At 49.5% G+C, this 20,049-nt stretch overlaps 1 protein-coding gene and 1 long non-coding RNA gene across 3 annotated transcripts in view; both read left to right on the forward strand.

Annotated features, from left to right (window-relative positions):
* LOC131518773 (serine/threonine-protein kinase MARK2-like) overlaps positions 1 to 20,049 on the forward strand; it is a 50,743-nt gene that overhangs the window by 14,238 nt on the left and 16,456 nt on the right. The window lies entirely within an intron of this gene.
* The window catches only part of LOC131518820 (uncharacterized), a 67,835-nt gene continuing 64,643 nt past the window's right edge, over positions 16,858 to 20,049 (forward strand). Inside the window, exon 1 of one of the 2 annotated variants that reach the window (XR_009265298.1) lies at positions 16,858 to 17,954. This is a non-coding gene — a long non-coding RNA (uncharacterized LOC131518820). The remainder of the gene's footprint in view (positions 17,955 to 20,049) is intronic. The other variant, XR_009265297.1, reaches the window with a different exon arrangement.

Consider the following 20,049-nt stretch of genomic DNA (forward strand, 5'->3'; position numbering starts at 1 on the left):
GCTCTGCGTTGGTCGTTTCTATTTGGCGAGTGGGCCCCTAGAAGGAGGATTCTTCCTGGGGGTGGGAGGGGGTGGTGACAAGCCAGAGAGGTCAAGTCAAAGTGACTCAGCACGCGACCTGTCAGGCAGACAGATGCACGCACACCGGCCTCATCTTACGTGTCACCTTCTCGGAGGAACCATCCCCGCCTACCCAACCCCCAGTCACAGCGTCCCCCACCCCTAGTCTCCCTTGCCATTACCAACTTCATCCCTTCGGGGCATTCAGGGCTCCACCCCTGCTCGAGCACCCAGGCACGGCTCCCCCATCTGGAGAAAGAGTCCTCATGCACAAGGGCACCAGGTCCTGTGCAATCTCTTCTCCCATGATTGTTCCCCCACGCCCCAGCCGTGGCTGGCCCCCAGCCTCCTCCAGCCCCACCCTGGCGCTTCTGAGCCTCCTGACTCCTGCCTTTCCTCTGACACGCATGCCCCTTCTAACACAGTGTGCTCACTGTCTGCCCTCCACAGTGTCTTTGCCTCAGGAGCAGGGCACAGAGGTATCTGGGGGTTGTTGTTTGTTTGTTTGTTTTGTCTCATTCATTGCTGTGTCTACACCTAGGTCGGTGCCAGGCACACGTAGGGGGTCAAAGGGTGAATAAACAGCCCTCAGCACTACCCAGGACATTCTGGTTTGTGGTCTACAACATTCACTCACCTGGGGCACATTCACTGAGGCCCTCGCATGCCAGGCTGGTTCCAGACACCAGGGCACAGTGGCGGCTCAAGCCAGCAGGGGTCTCCATTCTCATGTAGCCAACGGTCTAGTGGGAGAGACGAAAAAAACAGAAGTGACGTGTACGCAAAGTCAGGTGGCGGCATATAGAGTGGAGAAAAATAAAATCAGGAAGGATGTTGGACGCAGTTCCTAAAGGTGTTTCGGGAGCAAGTGATGCACTGGGCAGAGTTCCAGGTTGCGAGAAGAGCAAGTGCAAAGGCCCTGAGGCTGCAGCGGGATGCCCGTGTCTTAATTATTAGTGTGGAATCTTAGCTTTGTCTCGAGTCTGTATTTTGTGCGTTCGGTACTCCTTGGTTTCACCTTTCTAGCTAATTAACCCGAGTCTGCGTTATCAATCTGTTGAACTCAGCCAACCCCAGGGGGCAGGTACAAGTACACGTGGGGATACTGAGACCACCCTGGGGGATGTTGCTAGGAATGATGAGCAGTGTCCCGGAGCAGAAGACAGAGCAGGGCTCCCATGCAGCCAGCTCAGGCTAGGTGTGGCAGCGAGAGGGCCATAAGGACAGGTGTGTGGCAGTTATCACACTACAGCCCTCCCACTCAGGGTGCCTTGCGTTTCCACCCGGGCCTGGGCTGGCTGCTCCTTCTTGCTCTCTGTTGGATGGGCACCCATTTGTTCATTCGTTCATTCATTCATTCACTTACTCATTCATCATGTATTCCCATTGCTTCCCTGTGGCCAGATGATGGCTCATCCTGGGAGACCCTCCTCCTCGAAGCCCTTCTTGATTCCCACCGCCTTCCACAGCCCCCTCTGGCCTCACCGAGACCCCTCCGGCACAGGGCTGTGATCACCCTGGTTCCTCTCCAGTCCGTGAGCTCTCTAAGGGCTCTGGGCCAGATGCAGAAACGGGCTGAGAAAAATGTGACGATAGATAGAATACTGAATAGACACAGGCCACCTGTGGGTCAAGCCCACCTCCTCCCTCTCTCTAGGACCAGAAGGGCTCCATCATTAATAGGAGCCGAGGGACCTTCTCTTACTCCCGTGCTCATTTACACCATTAAGAGTCTGGATTTTTTTTTCCAATTTTAATTTATTTTAAACTTTGAGGACATGTCAGAATGGTACCTCTCGGTAATGAGAAACTAATTATCACTTCAAGGGCGGGAATCCATCTGTTGTGTCTGAGCCAAGACAGGACAGTGTGGAAGCTCAGGACGCTGAGGAGACGGCTAGGGGGCCGGGCCTCAGGGCAGGAGACAGATGGAGACGTGGAGACAGGGCTGCCAAGACGTGGGTGGAGCCGGGAGGAGGGGGGAATCTGGGGGCTTCCACACATGGGGGCGAGTGCGCCCAGCGTCACCTTCTGTCCCACCCCGCTGCTCCTGCCTTAGCATGCGAGCCCTGTCGCCCCCATTGCATCCCACCCCTGGGCCTTTGCACAAGCTGGGTCCTCAGCACCTAGCAAAGCCCCTCCCCCTTCAGGACTCTGCTCTTCCGACCCTGCCTGCCCACTGCCCACCCCCCGCCCTGACACACTCACCCCATCTATACTCAAATCACCTGATTGTAACTGCCTGATGACCAGTCTCCTGGGGACATGGTCTGCTTTTTGAGGGGCAGCTTTATAGACTGGCAGACTGAGGTTCTAACCCCTATTAGTGTGCATGACCTCGGGCAAGCCCCTTGTCTCCCTGCAAGTGGGCCTGGTCACAGCCACCTCACAGGATGCTGTGCTATACATGAGCACATGTGCCATACATGAGCTATACATGCCAGAACTGGAGCGCTGGGCCGGGCGTCTGCTGCTGTGTGCCCTCAGTGTTGACCTTGGGACCACAGACACCCTCTGGCTGGGGTCTGCAAATGACTGATGGAGGGCCGTATGAGGGACTGTTAGGGTGGATCTTGGGAAGTCAGAAGCCGTGGCATACCTTGGGGACACTTCCCAGAGCCCTTGTTCCCAACTCCTGGCCCACCTCCTCCCCTTCTCAGCTGCTTCTGCACAGCCGGCCTTGAGGGCTACCTTCTCAGCCCATTGAGACCCCTGGCCAGGGACTGGGGCAGGCTGACATGGCTGTGGTTCATGCCCAGATGAGGAAGTGAAGCTCCATGAGGCAGCAGGGAGGACAGCAGACTCAGATGACTCCAGGGGCCGAGTCTGGAGAGGCAGGGGGAGCTTAGGGAGCAGTGGGGACTGTGGAGGGGGACAAGCTCTGTCCACAGGATGGCTCCAGCTCAGCCCCAGAAGAGAGAGGTCCGGAGGGAATGTCCCCCAAGCGTCTGGATCTTCTTTTTCTGTTTATATTTATTTTTTTGACTTTATATGCAAGTTAGTTAGCATATAGTGCAACAATATAGATTCCTTAATGCCCCTTACACATTTAGCCCATCCCCCCTCCCACAACCCCTCCAGTAACCCTCTGTTTGTTCTCCAGGTGTAAGAGTCTCTTATGTTTTGTCTCTCTTCCTGTATTTATATTATTTTTGCTTCCCTTCCCTCTGTTTTGTATCTGAAAGTCCTCATAGGAGTGAAGTTATAGGAATTTCTCTGACTGACTAACTTCACTTAGCATAATACCCTCTAGTTCCATCCACGTAGTTGCAAATGGCAAGATTTCATTCTTTTTGATTGCCGAGTAATACTCCATTGTATATATATACCACATCTTTATCCATTCATCCAGAGATGGACATTTGGGCTCTTTCCATACTTTGGCTATTGTCGGCAGTGCTGCTGTAAACATTGGCGTGCATGTGTCCCTTCAGAACAGCATACCTGTATCCCTTGGATAAATATCTAGTAGTGCAATGGCTGGGTCGTAGGGTAGTTCTATTTTTAATTTTTTGAGGAAACTCCATACTGTTTTCCAGAGTGGCTGCAGCAACTTGCATTGCCACCAACAATGCAAAAGAGATCCTCTTTCTCCGCATCCTCGCCAACATCTGTTGTTGCCTGAGTTGTTAAGGTTAGCCATTCTGACAGGTATATACAAGGTGTTCTCTCATTGTGGTTTTGATTTGTATTCCCCTGATGATGAGTGATGTTGAGCATTTTATCATGTTTCTGTTGGCCATCTGGATGTCTTCTTTGGAGAAGTGTCTATTCATGTCTTTTGCCCATTTCTTCACTGGATTGTTTGATTTTTGGGTGTTGAGTTGGATAAGTTCTTTATAGGTTTTGGATACTAACCCTTTATGTGATACGTAATGACGTATTTATATTTGCAAATATCTTCTCCGATTCTGTTGGTTGCCTTTAAGTCTTGCCGATTGTTTCCTTCGCTGTGCAGAATTTTCCTTTTGATGAGGCCCCAGTAGTTCATTTTTGCTTTTTGTTTCCTTGCCTCCGGAGACGTGCTGAGTACGAAGTTGCTGTGGCCAAGATCAAAGAGATTTTTGCCTGCTTGCTCCTGGAGGATTTTGATGGCTTCCTGTCTTAAGTTTAGGTCTTTCATCCATTTTGAGTTTAATTTTGTGTATGGTGTAAGAAAGTGGGCCAGGTTCATTTTTCTGCATGTCGCTGTCCAGTTTTCCCAGCACCAATTGCTGAAGGGACCGTCTTTATTCCATTGGGTATTCTTTCCTGCTTTGTCAAAGATTAGTTGGCCATACATTTGTGGCTCCATTTCTGGGTTCTCTATTGTGTTCCGTTGATCTGAGGGTCTGTTTTTGTGCCAGTACCATACTGTCTTGATGATTACAGCTTTGTAATAAAGTTTGAAGTCTGGGATTGTGATGCCTCCCGCTTTGGTTTTCTTTTTCAAGATTGCTTTGGCTCTTCGGGGTCTTTTGTGGTTCCATACAAATTTTAAGATTCTTTGTCCTAGCTCTAGGAAGAATGCTGGTGTTATTTTGATAGGGAATGCATTGACTATGTAGATTGCTTTGGATAGCATTGACATTTTAGCAATATTTGTTCTTCCTATCCAGGACTATGGAATATTTTTCCATTTCTTTGTGTCTTCTTCAAATTCTTTCATAAGCTTTCTATAGTTTTCAGTGTATAGATTTTTCACCTCTTTGGTTAGATTTATCCCTAGGTGTTTCATGGTTTTTGGTGCAGTTGTAAATGGGATCGATTCCTTGATTTCTCTTTCTGTTGCTTCATTGTTGGTGTATAGGAATGCAACTGATTTCTGTGCATTCATTTTATATCCTGTGACTTTGCTGAACTCATGGGTCAGTTCTAGCAGTTTTTTGTTGGAATCTTTTGGGTTTTCCATATGGAGTATCATGTCATCTGCAAGGAGTGAAAGTTTGACCTCCTCCTGGCTGATTTGGATACCTTTTATTTCTTTGTGTGGTCTGATTGCTGAGGCTAAGACTCTGAATACTATGTTGAATAAAAATGGTGAGAGTGGACATCCCTGCCCTGTTCCTGACCTTAGGGGGAAAGCTCTCAGTTTTTCCCCATTGAGGATGATATTAGCATTGGGTCTTTCATATATGGCTTTTATGATCTCAAGGTGATCCTTCTATCCCTACTCTCTTGATGGTTTTTATCAAGAAAGGATGCTGTCAAATGCTTTCTCTGCATCTATTGAGAGGATCATGTGGTTCTTGTCCTTTCTTTTATTGAGGTGATGAATCCTATCTATTGTTTGCAGATATTGAACCAGCCCTGCATCCCCGGTATAAATGCCACCTGGTCGTGGTGAATAATTTTTTTAATGTATTGTTGGGTCCTGTTGGCTAATACCTTGTTGAGGACTTTTGCATCCATGTTCAGCAGGGAAATTGGTCTATAGTTCTCCTTTTTAGTGGGGTCTCTATCTGGTTTTGGAATCCAGGTAATGCTGGCCTCATAGAAAGGAAGTTTTCCTTCCACTCCTCTATTTTTTTGGAACAGCTTCAAGAGAATAAGTGTTAACTCTTCCTTAAATGTTTGGTAGAATTCCTCTGGAAAGCCATCTGGCCCTGGACTCTTGTTTTGGGGGAGATTTTTGATTACTATTTAGATTTCTTTACTGGTTATGGGTCTGTTCAAATTTTCCATTTCTTCCTGTTTCAGATTTGGTATTTATATGTTTCTGGGAATTTGTCCGTTTCTTCGAGAGTGCCCATTTTATTGGTGTATAATTGTTCATAATAATCTCTTATTGTTTTTATTTCTGCTGTGTTGGTTGTGATCTCTCCTGTTTCATTCCTGATTTTATTTATTTGCGTCCTTTCCTTTTTCTTTTTGGTCAAACTGGCTAGTGGTTTATCAATTGTGTTAATGCTTTCAAAGAACCAGCTTCTGGTTTCATTGATCTGTTCTACTGGGTTTTTGTTTTGTTTTGTTTTGTTTTTTGGTTTCCATGGCATTGATTTCTGCTCTAATCTTTATTATTTCCTGTCTTCTGCTGGTGTTGGGTTTTCCTTGCTGTCCTTTTTCCAGCTCTTCAAGGTGTAAGGTTAGGTTGTGTATCTGATACCTTTCCTCCTTCTGTCAGAAGGCCTGGATTGCTATATCCTTCCCTCTTATGACCGCCTTTGCAGTGTCCCAGAGGTTTTGGGCTGTGGTGTTATTTTCATTGGCTTCCATGTACTTTTAAATTTCCTCTTCAGCTTCTTGGTTGGCCCATTCATTCTTTAGTAGGATGTTCTTTAGTCTCCAAGTATTTGTTATCTTTCCACATTTTTTTCTTGTGATTGATTTTGAGTTTCCCAGCATTGTGGTCTGAAACTATCCATGATATGATCTCGATCTTTTTGTGTTTGTTGAGGGTTTATTTGTGTTCCAGTACGTGATCTCTTCTGGAGCAAATTCTGAGCGCACTGGAGAAGAATGTATATTCCGTTGCTTTAGGATTTAAATTTTTTTAACGTTTCTTTATTTTTGAGACAGAGAGAGGCAGAGCATGAATGGGGGAGTATTAGAGAGAGAGGGAGACACAGAATCTGAAGCAGGCTCCAGGCTCTGAGCTGTCAGCACAGAGCCCGACGTGGGGCTCGAACTCTCGGACCACGAGATCATGACCTGAGCCGAAGTCGGACGCATAACTGACTGAGCCACCCAGGCACCCCGTGTTGCTTTAGGATTTAATTTTCTGAAGATATCTGTTAAGTCCATCTGGTCCAGTGTGTCATTCAAAGCCATTGTTTACTTCTTGGTTTTCTGTTTAGATGATCTGTCCATTGTTGTAAGTGGGGTGTTGAAGTCCCCTACTATGATGGTATTATTATCAATGAGTTTCTTTCTGTTTGTGATTAATTGACTTATATATTTGGGTCCTCCTACATTTGGAGCATAAATCTTTACAACTGTTAGGTCTTCTTGGTGGATAGACCCTTCATTATGATATAATGCTCTTCTTCATCTCTTGTTACAGTCTTTATTTTAAAGTCTAGATGGTCTGATATACGTATGGCTACTCTGGCTTTCTTTTGTCAGCCATTAGCATGATAGATGGTACTCCATCCCCTTACTGTGAATCTGAAGATATCTTTAGTTCTAAAGTGGATCTCTTGTAAACAGCATATACATGGATCTTGTCTTCTTATCCATTCTGTTACCCTATGTCTTTTGGTTGGAGCATTTAGTCCATTGACATTTAGAGTGAGTACTGAAAGATATAAATTTATTGCCATTATGTTTCTTGTGGAGTTGGAGTTTCTGGTGGTGTTCTCTTGTCCTTTCTAGTCTTTGTTGCTTTTGGTCTCTCTCTCTCTCTCTTTTTTTTTTTCCATCCTTTCCCCCCTCAAGAGAGTCCCCCTTAAACTTCCTTGCAGGACTGGTTTAGCAGTCACAAACTCCTTTAATTTTTGTTTGTCTAAGAAACTTTTAATCTTTCCTTCTATTTTGAATGGCAGCCTTGCTGGATAAAGAATTTGGGGCTGCATATTTTTCCAATTCAGCACATTGAATATATTCTGCCACTCCTTTCTGACCTGCCAAGTTTCTGGTGATAGGTCTGCTGAAAACCTGACCTGTCTTCCCTTGTAGGTTAAGGACTTGTTTCCCTTGCTGCTTTCATGATTCTTTCCTCGCCTGAGTATTTTGTGAATTTGACTATGAGATGCCTTGTTGATGGTCAGTTTTTGTTGAATCTAATGGGAGTCCTCTGTACCTCCTGGATTTTGATGTCTGTGTCTTTCTCCAGATTAGGACACTTTTCTTCTGTGATTTGCTCACTTAAACCTTCTACCCCTTTCTCTCTCTCTTCATCTCCTGAGACCCCTATGATTCTGATGTTGTTCCTTTTTAATGAGTCACTGATTTCTCTAATTCTTAAATCGTGCTCTTTTGCCTTGGTCTCCCTCTATTTTTCTGCTTCATTATTCTCCATAAGTTTGTCCTCTGTATCCCTGAATCACTTCTCTGCCTCATCCATCCTTGCCACCATGGCACCTTTCAAGATTGCAGCTCAGTATAGCATTTTTCATTTCATCCTGACTAGATTTAACTTCTGTTATCTGTGCAGAAAGGGGTTCTAATCTCTTTTCGACTCCAGGTAGTATTCTTATTATCGTGATTCTAAATTCTGATTCAGACATCTTGATTGGGTCTGTGTCGGTTAAAGTCCCTGGCTGTCGTTTCTTCCTGCTCTTTCTTTTGGGGTGAATAACTTCGTCTTGTCATTTTCAAGGAAGAAGAGGAATTAATCATGTAAAAAATATAAAATTAAAAATTAAACACACACACACACACAAATCAAATAAATGATGCTAGATCCTAGGTGTGTTTTGTTCTGTTTCTTGAAATGAGATTGATAGATTGGAGGGAAAAAAAGGGGGGGGGAAACATTGGAAAATTTGAAAAAAATGAATATAGAATGAAAAAAATATAGAATAAAATAAAATGATGGAAGTAAAATAGAATTTGAAAATTTACAAAAAAGTAAAAAGTATAGTAGAAAGAAAAATTAAAGAAAAATATTTTTAATAAAAATTGAAAATAAAAAAATTTTTTCTCTTCCTGTAGTCAAGAAAAAGAAAAGAAACAAAAAAAGAAAAAGAAAATGGAATAGATGGACCAGCAAACAGCCTGAAATATGGTTGAAATTACATCCTTTTTTCCCTAGAAGTCAAACTATGAAGCACTTTATAGTCCATAAACTAAGCAAGCAGAGACTTGTGGTGTTCCTGAAGAGCGAGGTTGGCCCAGTTGGGCGGGGCTTAGTGTAACGGCTCCATTCTCCACTAGATGGCGCTGCTTAGCTTACTGGGGTGGATTGTTGTGGCGCTTGTAGGTATGTATGCTCATGAGCGGGAGGGGTGAAAATGGCAACTCCCGGCTACCCAGTCTCTAGTATGGGAACTCTGCTCTCCCCAACCAGCAGTCGCACACCTGTCCTTTGTCTCCGGCTTCCATTCACTGCCTGCTTTTACACTGTCTGTGACCAAGCCGTCAGGTTGCCAGGCGGCACCTCCCTCCTGAGTTTTATCTCAGATGCAGCGGTGTTTCCCGACCCCTCACTTCTGAGGGTCTGTGGCTTTGACCCGCTGAGACTTTCCTCAGGAGAGTCTCACTGAGCAATGGCCAGGTGCCAACCGCACCCAGGAACGTTCACAGGACCGTGCTGCTGCTGATGCGCAGAGACTGCGACCGGGTGCCAGCCCGCCCCAGAAAAAGTTCACGCAATCATATAGCGGCAGCATTTCAGGGATTATGCAAAATCACGACACAATTCTGGCACCAGGCTTCACCCTTGACAACCTTGTTCCAGCACCGGCGAATATGGTTGTTCTCCAGGGTCTGATGGTACCTCTTTGCCTCTGTGGGGGCCGCACCGCCTCTACCAGATGTCCTCCCAGCAGGGGAACCGCCTCTCCCCTGTGGCTCGAAGACCCTCTGGACTTCACTCTCCTCCTGGGGATTTGCCCTTCCCACCAGAGCACTGCCAGGTATTGAGCTGCGGACTTCCAGGCTCTGTGTTCCACCTGTTTATAGCATCTTAATGGAATTTAAGCCCTCTCCTTTCTCCTTTCTCCCTTTTTAGTTCAGTCACTGTGGCTGTTTCCACTTTTTCACTTTCTCTCCAAATGCTTTTGGGGGGGGGAGTGCTTTTCCCATACCTCACCCCCCCACCCGCGTCTCCATCCTCTCTCTACATGCAAAAACAGCTCCCTGCCCTCCGCGGCTTCTCTCTCCCCCAGTTCGCCTCTCCGTGTCGTGTACCTGCTGAGTTCTGTGGTTCAGGTTGTGCATGTTGTTGTGTTAATACTCAAATCAGTTTTCTAGGTGTGCAGGATGGTTTGGAGTTGATCTGGCTGTATTTCATGGATGCAAGATGCAAAAACAACTTGCACGCTCTCCCTCCCTGTTGGCTCCTCCCCAGCTAGACCTTCTCATGTCAGATCACACAGCCACCACTAAAATCGCCACACCTGGGTTTCCATCTGAACTCTCCCAATGTTGAATGTGAAAATTAATTCTTTCAAAGTCTGGATTTGGCCCCTGCGGCCTAGTTCCTGGCCCTTGGTTAAAGTCGCTTGACTAGAGATGGGCTGAGGGCGAGGAGCCCCGAGACAGGGTCCAGATTCAGGATATGCGCAGCCCCTGTGCCCCCACCTGGTGGCCTCCTTGTGGAAATGCGGGGGCACCCCTTCACCACCACCACCACCCCAAAATCAGCCTCCTGGGCAGGGTGCGGTGGCCTGCAGGCCGCTAGGTCTCCGCCTCACTCGCAGAGCCGCCTCACTGCCTGGAGCTGGCTTCGGATTCCGTGTCTCCCTCTCTCTCTGGCCCTTCCCTCGCTCACGCTCTGTCTCTCTCTCTCTCTCTCTCTCTCTCTCTCTCTCTCTCTCTCTCAAAACTAAATAAAAAAACGTTAATTAGAAAAATTTTTTTAAAAAGTAGTTGCTGATTTCAGCACCATGGGGACAGGAGGACTTGGCGACTCACCCGGAGACAGAGCCAGGATTCAAACCCAGCCTGGCACCCAGGAGACGTCCCTGTCCTTCCCCCCTTTTATGACTGCCTGGTTGTTGGGCAGGGATGGCTCCCGGGGCTGATAGCTGGTACCTCTCCGAGGGACACTGGCATGTGTCATGATGGCTCCTGGGGAAGTAGAGAGTGTGGGCCTGGGCATCAGGTCTGCATCAGACCCCAGCTCTGCCCCTACCTGCTGTGTGACCTGGAAACTGCCCTGACCTCTCTGTGCCCGGCTTTCCCAACCTGACTCGTAGGGTTGCTGTGCTTGGCACGCAGTCGGCTCTCCATCGAAGGACAGAAGCCAGTGCTTCCAAAGGGACCTTCTCTTATGAGCTGAAAGGTGACACACGTGGGCCATGTGTCACCCAGAGCTGCTCCTTGACAGGCGGGGCTAGCGTGACCCAACAGGTCCTCTTGCCCACACACCCCTCCCACCTGAGGCCTTTCCCTTGTCACTGACAGTGATGAAGAGCAGATCACAGTGCCCCAGGAAGTCTGAACTGAGTTTGTGTGACCTGGGCAAATCCCCCGTCTCCCACGACTGGGTTTCCTGGTAGTTTGAATAAGGGACAGAGCGCCACTCACTCGGGTCTTAGCTGCAAGGCCCCCAGGGGCACGATTTACTAATTGCCCCACTGCTTGGGGGCCGGGAGGTATGGATTCCAGGGCACATGAGCCTCTGCCCGGGGACTTTAGGGGACTCCAGGGGACTCATGCCCAGCCAGCCTCCTAGAACAGGGTTAGCGATCCAAGGCCAAGTGCAACTTGTTGGGAAAACAGCCCTGCCCACTGCTGAAAATGCGACTGTGACACATGGCGGGTCCCAGGTGCCTGAACCCCCATCACCCAGAAAGCAGAGCTGGAGAGTGCAGACTACCTATGGCTAAGGTTTGTTTTGCACCAGAACAGCAGAGCTGAGGAGTTGTGGCAGACACAAAGGCAGAGTAAAATGGTTTATGGAGAAAGCATTCCGACCCTCCCTGGAAGACAGGGATCATGACAATAATGATAGCGTGTCTGGGAGCACACTCAGCCCCAACCAGCTTCCGAGCTAACCCGGTGTTACCTCGCTTAATCCCCCCCCACCCCACCCTAAGAGGGAGGTCTTTCAAGAGTCCCAGTTTACAGAGAAGAAAACTGAGGCTCGTTTTCCTTTTGATGACTAAGTGATGGAGCCAGCTTTGAATGCCAGTGTTCCTATTTCAAAGCCGTGTCTCGCCACCTGGTTTGGAGAAGGGGCGGGTCCAGGCGGCTGGGACACTCCATCTTTCACACATACAGCCCCCCTCTGGGGCCTGCCGTCCCGGAGGCAGCTGGACGAATCCACTTAATCGATTTCCTCTAAACCCACTCAATCCCTGGCGGCAGCTGTCCTGGCGGCCTGACACTTTGCTGGCTGAGGTTTTCTGGGTGAATCCTTGGTACCCACCCACCCGCCCTGCTTGGTCAGACAGGCCCCTCCCAGCCTTATGATTCTAAACCCTCAGCTCAACGTTTTACAGAACTGCATGAAAAGAGGCCTGCTGGCCTGTGTGCGAGGGGGAGTTTATTGGGGTGGCCTCTTAACACTAAAGTCAATGCAGGAAGGGATCGAAATTGATGTGCATAATGGGACTCAACTTGAAGCCCAGAAGCTGTGGCCCCAGAAGAAATCAAAGCTGAGGCTGAGGGCTACAAGAGAGCAGGATTGGGGCTTGACTAGTGGGTTCTCAATGTGCCATTTAATTAAAAAAAAAAAATCAGCCCCCTGGATGATACCAGCTTGCCCTTTAAGGCCAGAATTGGCTGACCTGGCAACCCAGACACCTGTCCATCCCAGGATGTGATTTCCTGGAACAGAGGGCCTTCATTAGGGCTGCTGCCCTCTCAGACACGGGCTGGACTGTGAGGGCCTCCCCCGCGGTGCACCTGCCCACCTGGGCACCCCCGGACCGTGTGGTCCCTGCAAGAGCAGGGCATTCTTCACACTCGGCTCGGAGGGCCCCAGGGCATAACGGATGGATGACACGTTTATGGGGTCACATGTGTGCCCCTCTGCATGGGTGAGCATGGCACAGAGCAGAGCCCTCCTCCCTCCCCTCCCCATGTCCTCTCCCTTCCCATCCTCTGCACCCCCCTGGTGGAGCGCTGGAGTGAGCAGGAGTTCTGAGCCCCCCTTGGGTTTGTTTAGCCAATAAGCAAACTTCCTGAAGTCCTGAAGTCATACATAGCATGGTGGACGGGGAAAGGCAGAGGCTCTGGGGTCACACCCTACCCCACACCTCACAGCAAACCCCCACTCACTTCCAGCCTCTGCTGTCTTTTCTGGAGAGTGGGACACAGTCAGCCCCACCCTCGAGCTGGGGGCATCCTGTGTACATGACAACACTGGGCACAGAGTCATTTCAGGGCCCCTGGAGCCTCCGGCTGGAAGCCAGGCTGAGGGCAGGTAGGACCGGTGGGGGCCACAGGGTCGCGGATGTGACACAGTAGCTGTCTAAAGGACCAGGCTGAGGGTGTGTGTTCTAATATCCAGAAACAGGTAGCTGCCACTACCAAATGTATGAGTTAAGGTCATGTTTGCTCTCTCTTGTCAATTATAATCATCCGTTTGAATAGAGGCCACCAGAGTTTATTAGCGACATTATTGGCTGTCACAGAATGGCTCTACTCCGTTCCTAAAGTGCCCGTACAAAACTGCGATTTCCGCTCTGCTCCCGCACTCACTCTCATGCTCAGCGTCTCCTAGGAGCTCCCCATAGCCTAAGGCCTGCCCCACTCCAGGCCTAAACTGGAAAATGAGGGCCTGCCCACCTTTCCCACCTGTGCTGTGTTCCCACGGTAACGAACCAGCAGTAATCCCGAGCACCCAAACTGTCCCCACACCTCTGCACCTCTGTGCCATTCCTTCGGCTCTCCATTCCCTGTGCTTTGAGCCCTCGGCTCCCTTATCCACTTGTCCCTTAGAGCTGGATGGTGTCAGATGCTCACATAGTAGCCTTTGTCCAGCCCGCCCTGCCTTCTTCCTGTGGATGCTCCACTTGGAGGAATCAGGGTTGGTCCAAGCCAGTCACGGCAACCACTTTTCCTGCAGCTGGTGACTGGCTGGGGAAGGGGCTCGGGACCCAGTTCTGGCCAATGAGGTATTAGAGGAAGTCTTTGGGGGCTTCTGTGAGAGATTCTCCTTCCTGAGTAGAGGTGGGCAGGGTTCAAGAAGGTGCCCCCTTGCTTCCGACTTGAGTGCTAACTATGCAGATGTGATGGCCGGAGTGGAGGCAGCCACATGGCAACCGTGAACCAGTGACACCAATATTCTGTTAACAGTAGAACGGAGAGGCAGGTGGCACCTGGGTCACTGATGACATTGTGAGCCACCAGACCACCTCTGGACCTCCTATCTCTCACATCGTCATTAAACATTCAATGTTAGATGCCTTCAGAGTTTAAGCCACTCTTGGTAGGGTTTTCTGTCACTTCAGCCAAACACATCCAACTGATACAGCCTTCTAGTGTCGGTTAAAATTTCTCTGTTCTTAACTAGTTCCCCAGGAGACTTGGATCTCTGCCCCTGTCCCTGTACTCTACACCCATGAGCTACGGTGCTCTGTCTGTCTGGTTGGCCCATTCATGTTTGGTCTGTGAACACCTCTGGGACAAGCCTCTGCCTTTTCCTCTCTGGCCAACCTGAGCCTGCATGCAGTGGGCCTTCGGGTCACCCCAGGGACCTCACCACATCCTCTCCTCCCCCATCATGGCCAGAGCCTCAAGCCATCATGAAGCCTTCCAGTTCACTTTGGCCCAAGCACTGCTTCCGGACCCCGAGGGCTTCGACAGCCTCTTCAGTGTAAAGCGTGAGGTCTTTTTTTTTTTTTTTAATTATTTTTTAACGTTTATTTATTTTTCAGACAGAGAGAGACACAGCATGAACGGGGGAGGGGCAGAGAGAGAGGGAAACACAGAATAGGAAGCAGGCTCCAGGCTCTGAGCCATCAGCCCAGAGCCCGACGCGGGGCTCGAACCCGCGGACCTCGAGATCGTGACCTGAGCCGAAGTCGGACGCTTAACCGACTGAGCCACCCAGGCGCCCCACGTGAGGTCTTTTCTAAATAGAGCTTTCCAGCTGTCAGCTCTTGCCTAGTGTGTCCCTTCAAGTGCTAAGCTGTTGATTTCTTGTCATCTTGGCCTCTCCTGTGGCAGGCACGGGAGGCCACCGTGCACAGAAAGGAGTGCACGAGTGAGACATGGAAAGTGCAGTGATGGATACATCCCATTCCAAACCGAGTGAGACTCTTGGCATGTTCTGGAAAAGACCTCGGGTGTGCAAGTCGGGCGTCAGGTTCCCCAAGGCTCCAAGGAAAGTGATGTCCCCAGGCATGGTGTTCGAGAGGTGAAGGCTCTTGGCCTCCCTTGTAGCAGCTCCCAATGCCGGCTGTGAATGGGGGACTGCCCTGTGGTCACATGAGCAGGACTCTGCCAAGGAAAGCAAGGGAAAGAGAGGGATTCTAGTCCTCGGGGAACTGGGAAGTTGTGTTAGTGCTGGGGAAAGAAGGTTCCTGCCTGCCTTCAGTGCACATTGCTTTTTTGAGTCTTGTAACAGGCACATGACAGTTACCAAGTCTCAGGCACCCACAGAATGCCAGGTGTGGGGCCGGGTGCCCTGACACATGGACAGGCCGTACCATGAGGCTTCTCAGGCTGCACACAGCAGAATCCGGGTGTGCAATCTGGGCTCCACACTTCCGAGCTATAGCCCTGTCACCTCCTTTCTCTGAGCCTCCGCCACGTCCTCTAAAATGGGGTCATCAGTTGCTACCTTAACAGGGTCGGTCCTATGAAGATTAATTTGGGTAATGTGACTGGCCCAGCCTATAGCAGGCCGCCAACAGATACGGTTTGAATCCATTTGGCTCTCCAGGTTATACTGTGGAGTTTTGCACTGTTATCTCAAAGTCCCCCTTGAACCTAGCCTAAATCCATACTGTCACAATTCCAGGATGTTCCATTTAGACAACTTCAAGGAGCAATTGGAGTTGTTGTTGTTGTTGTTGTTGTTGTTGTTGTTGTTTTTTGATAGCCACTGAGTGACAGAAAAACCAAAGAGGCCTAAACAAGCAATCAAACGAGGCAGGAGAGAATGATTTATGTACCTAAGAAGGCTAAGGGCAGACAGTTTTAGGCAAGGCCGTACCTGGGTGCTTGATGACATCAGTAGCAATCATCTTTCCCGACCTCTTGGCCTTGCTTACTTTCCTCTGTGCTGGTGTCATTCTCAGCTGGGCTTTTCTGTTAGGAAAGCAAGATGGCCCCCAACAGTCACCTTCAGCCTCCCAACAGAAAAAGAACCCCTCATTCCCTATGATTCCAGCCCTAAGGTCTGGACCCACTGGGACCTGACTGGCACGTACCCAGTGCTGAGCCAATCACTGTGGCCAGGGAGGATGGCCAGATTGAGGTCGTGTGACCACCCTCCCTAAGGAAAAACTCCTGAGCCGTTCAACTTGATTTCCAGGGTGGGAGTGAACCTGAGAGAACAGAGGTTAGTGTCCAGTTGCTGCCCTCCTCTGTGCTTAATATCCTGGGTTGCAACTGCTCTTATCCTCTTCCCGCCACCCCACTGTCTTCGTGGCAGCACTTCTTCCCTTCCCCCACTGCTTTCTTCTGTACCATTTCACCCATACCAAAAAGGAACACGACTTCCTGTTTGAATTCAGGATCCAGGGCCCACGCCCAGCTTCAAGATTTGTTTTTTTGCGCCCCGGTATAATCGTTTATTCAGTCAACCAGTGTCCACTGAGTACCTACTATGTGCTCCCGTAAGTTTTCAGGGTCTAATTATTCTGGGTGTCTGGGGGCAAATCCCAGGAGCCTTCCAAGGAAATGAGTTTTGTCTGAGCAAGCATCTAGAGGCTAGCTTCCAGTCCCTCGGTGCCACCCACTGTGTGGCCCCGAGGGAAGTCTTTCCCCTCTCTGGACTTGTGCTTTCTTATCTGCAAAATGAGGCACTAGGAAAGTTGAAATCCTGGAGCCCTCTCAGCTCTGACATCCTGTGTGGCTGGGTCTTAGAACAAGCCTCTCCAGCTGAGTCAGCCTGTAAGCACCATGGACAGTGACCACAACACTCCCTCTGCTGCCACAGGGAGCATCTTGTTTGCTGTCCCCGTGGGTGCCCTGAACTGAGTCCACAACCATACAGTTCTGTGTCTGAACCTTCCTCTTCTTGGCTATTGAGAACACCCAGGGCAGAGGAGACCCCGCGGCTTTCTCTGTGCCTCTGTGGACCCCAAGGCTCTAAATTCCTGTAAGGTGGCCTAATGGTGCTGCTACAGAAATTCTCTTTTGAGGTGTTTGTGAATCCCAAGGCCTCCCACCACTGAAAGTCAAGTCTGGAACTCTGAAAAGAAAGCATAGGGAGGGAGGCCACATGGAAGAGACGAGAGGATTCTATAGAGGTTGCTATATGTCCATGGAGCCCATCCTTCCTCTGCCTCCCTGTCCCTCCCTTCTTCTTCTCTCACCCACTCCCCTTTCTCTGTTATAGCCGAAATTGGTCATAGCCCCGTGGGAGAAGAAAGATGCCTGATGTGTCAGTAGGGAGGCGAGGGATCCTTTTGAGGCATGCCCAGTGGGAGGACTTTCTTTTTCTTCCGCTTGGGTCTAGTTTCTCTTCACTCTTTGAACACTTGGAGACATGAATTAATTCCCCTGGTCATTGTGTCACTCATTTGTCAGCTCACTCGGCTGCTCACCACATCCATGTCTTCCCATCTTGATTTAGCTCAGCCTTTTTTTTTTTTTTCAAGCAAGAAGGGAGATTTCTTAGGAGAACATAGAGAGCCCATGGACAAGTAGAGAATAGAGTAGCTGGTCCTCCCCAAAGATGGGAGCCAGCAACTGTTTAAGACATGAGAAGCCAAGCCTGCTGTACCTTTTTGCCATTCTGGGGTCACACATTCACTCACCTCTGCTCTTCTTTGTACATCACTAGACCCTTCCATCTTTTAAATCTCTTGGCTTCTCTCCATTTCCACTGCCATGACCCTAGTGTAAAGGACTTTTCTTTTTTTTTTATTGCCTGGGGAAACTGAGGCAGCCTCCTGAATTTTCTCCCGAATCCCACCCTTGCCCATTTCCAGTCTGTGTCTCTCACTACAGCCAGAGGGATTTTTAGAAATGAACAGTTTATTCAACAGATTTCACTGATCCTAGGAAAGACGTCAAAATCATAAGCACGGTGTGGAACTGGATTACCACTCCCCCATATTCGGTGCCCTGTATCGAAGTGCCCTGCTCGGTTGGAGGATTATACAGCACGGCCCATGTTATCCTCAGGCATGGCAGAGGGGCTGCTGAACAGTGAAAACAGATGTGAGCACACGCGTTAAGAACCAGTGAGTACTTTACCACTTTTCTTTTCCTTTTTCCACGACAATGGCAATATTCCACATAGAGACAGACTGCTCTGTCAACCTGAGTCCAGAGGGGAGAGGAGACGAAGGAGAGCCACATGTGCATATAGTCTGAGACATAAAGAAACTTTATTGTAGGCCACTGAGATATAGAGAATTGTGTGTTATGCAGCATAACCCATCCTAACCTAGCCGATACGCATAATCCATAACTATTGCCCATCGCCCCATTGCTTTGCTGAGGCACCACTGGCCTTTTGGTCCTTACTCAAGTTGCTCCCTCCCTCCTTACAACATTTGTCTGTGACTCTTTCTCTCCTGGGAAAGTTCTTCACTCCCATTGTTGGGCAGTTGACAGTTACTCACCAACGAGGTCTTGGCTTCACTGTGAAATACTCAGGAAAGGATTGCCTGGTCTCTGTTCAGAATACCTAGAATTTACCTTCTTTGTCATTAGAGCTCTTTCACTACACTCTAAGTTTGAGGAAAACAGAGCCCAGGGATTTAGATCATGCTTCTTTGAGGCCCTACTCCACCCCCCACCAATGTGCCCGGGCCCATGCTGAGGGGCTGGAGGTAACGGGGGTACATCAGTCCTGCGCCCTGCTCCCACAACCTGCCCGGTGATGGGGGAGATAGGTGTGCAAGCAGCAGCATTTGAACCCATTATGATCGTTCTAGCAGGAAATTAGTGTAAAGAGGCCAGCAAGAAGGCAAGGAAGAGGGGGAGTCAGAGATGGCTTTGAGGAGGATTTGGAGGTGTCCAGGTGGGGGGAGCTTCCTGGGAGAGTGGGCGTTGGGGGGATCTGATGGAGGGATTGTAGGGCAAGAAGTGGTGCCCTGAGTTTCCAGGACTTGAAAGAGGATGAACCCAGGAGAAGTGGGAACCAAAAGTAAATATCTGGCGTCTGTGTGTATTCTTGGGAACACAAGTGAGCATTCCTGTTGGAGTGCCTTTGCAAGCTCATGGTGTTTGCTTCTTGGGGTCGAGGGATGGTGATAAAGATGACAGTGGGTTCCAAGCCCTTTCACACCGTGGATATCAGTGACAGGCTCTGATCCGAGGGTGTGGTGGGCGTGTGTGGGCAGCTGTGTTCCCGGACACAGCAGCGGGAGAGACATCTTTGTCTCCACTCTGCTCATTGGACACGTCTGGATGCCTTAAATGCCTGACTTTGTCTTCTAAGAAAACCCACCACGGTTCTTTCTAGTGAATCAAGGCTTCCTGTGTCCACAGCCCAGTAGTCATTTAAAACGTGTATCAGGTGAACAAAATGAAAGAGACACGAATCGCCGAAGCATCACGTCCCTGGGTATGATGTCTCTCCACATGATCTTGTTATTACAAGAATCCGCAGGGACACGGATGAAACCAGATTCTCCATGATTAGGGGCTGTGGTCACTCAGCAGGCCCCTGCTCTGGGGAAATGAGGTGTTTCCTGGGGTTTGAGGGCCCTAATGGGACATGACAGAAAAGCTTCTTAGCCTCCCAGAAGGTTGGAGGGTGGGCAGTGATGCTGGAGAAGTCACCCCCCTCTGTGGCCCTTGAGTTTCTCACTGTTGGAATAGGGAGGGAGGTACCAATCCCCGACTGCCAACCTCACTGGCTGTGCGGCTTAGGCAGTAGGTGGACAGTTCTCGGAGAAGCCCATTGATTCCAAGGAATTGTGGCTGTTTGATGGTATTATTTTCATGCGGGTTGTGAGGTGGACCCTGCTGGGCTCTCCATACTGGAGGGGACAGACACCCACAGAAACTGGACCAGACCCAGCACACAAGCTCTCCTCGGAAAAGCTGACCTCTGTGTGGTGGTTGTCTAGAGGAAGGGACGTCAGCGCTCACTGGGGGGGTGGGGGTGGGAGGTAGATGGAATAGCACAACCAAGGAGGAGTCTTGTGAGCTGGGACCATAAGGGGAGGAAGAGGGGACAGGCGGGGGCAGGGGGGGCAGGTATGGAGGGGAGCACAGGAGCAAAGGCCTGCAGGCCCAGGCAGGCCTAGGCGGTGGTGAAAGGAATGCCATCCTCCTGCCTCAGAGAGCTGGTTGAATCTGGCACAACGGGGCCGCTTCCACGAC

This window comes from Neofelis nebulosa, chromosome 1, assembly GCF_028018385.1.
Source record: "Neofelis nebulosa isolate mNeoNeb1 chromosome 1, mNeoNeb1.pri, whole genome shotgun sequence".
NCBI lineage: Eukaryota > Metazoa > Chordata > Mammalia > Carnivora > Felidae > Neofelis > Neofelis nebulosa.